The sequence below is a fragment of the Daphnia magna genome, unplaced genomic scaffold (assembly GCF_020631705.1).
Source record: "Daphnia magna isolate NIES unplaced genomic scaffold, ASM2063170v1.1 Dm_contigs153, whole genome shotgun sequence".
In the NCBI taxonomy this organism is placed as follows: domain Eukaryota; kingdom Metazoa; phylum Arthropoda; class Branchiopoda; order Diplostraca; family Daphniidae; genus Daphnia; species Daphnia magna.
The window spans coordinates 64,405-65,000 of record NW_025533144.1 but is presented as its reverse complement, the minus strand read 5'-3'; positions in this window follow the sequence as shown (position 1 = coordinate 65,000).

Genomic DNA, 596 nt, shown 5'->3' with positions numbered 1-596 from the left:
GTGGTAATAATATTAGCGATGGAAGGGTACCACGACGGGATGCGAGAAAATAATTCAATATATATATTTTTTAAAATACAGTTCAAGAGTACCAGATCTATAATCGTCAGCTTGTAGGGCGCGAAGTTCTATACACAATACGTAAAATGTTGAATTATTGCTATGCCGTAATTAGAATCGTAAACTTTTTCTAAATTAATAAGTAATTTACTGCCATAAGTGTAACAGAAATTACCAAGTAGTAACTATAACTCTACAGCAATAAAATAACGTCAATCAATAGCTTTTGATAGAAGCTGTCATTTCTGTTTAATTTAAATCACCATCGATTAGCGCTAGTAAGAAATATGTAAGCATATTGAGTAGCTATGAACTAGGCAGTAATTTACTGCTATAAGTCAAAAATTTTAAAAAATAGTGTGGCTAAACTATATCTCCAAATTCATTGAGCTTTATGGCAATCGATAGCTGTTCGTAAGAGCTATCTAAATCTGCAAAGTTCAAAAGGGAAATAGAAACAGGAAGAAATTCTATGGACAAATAGCTCTTCGTTTTTGCGATGAAGTTCTATACTCGACCCAACCGAGAAAACGGAG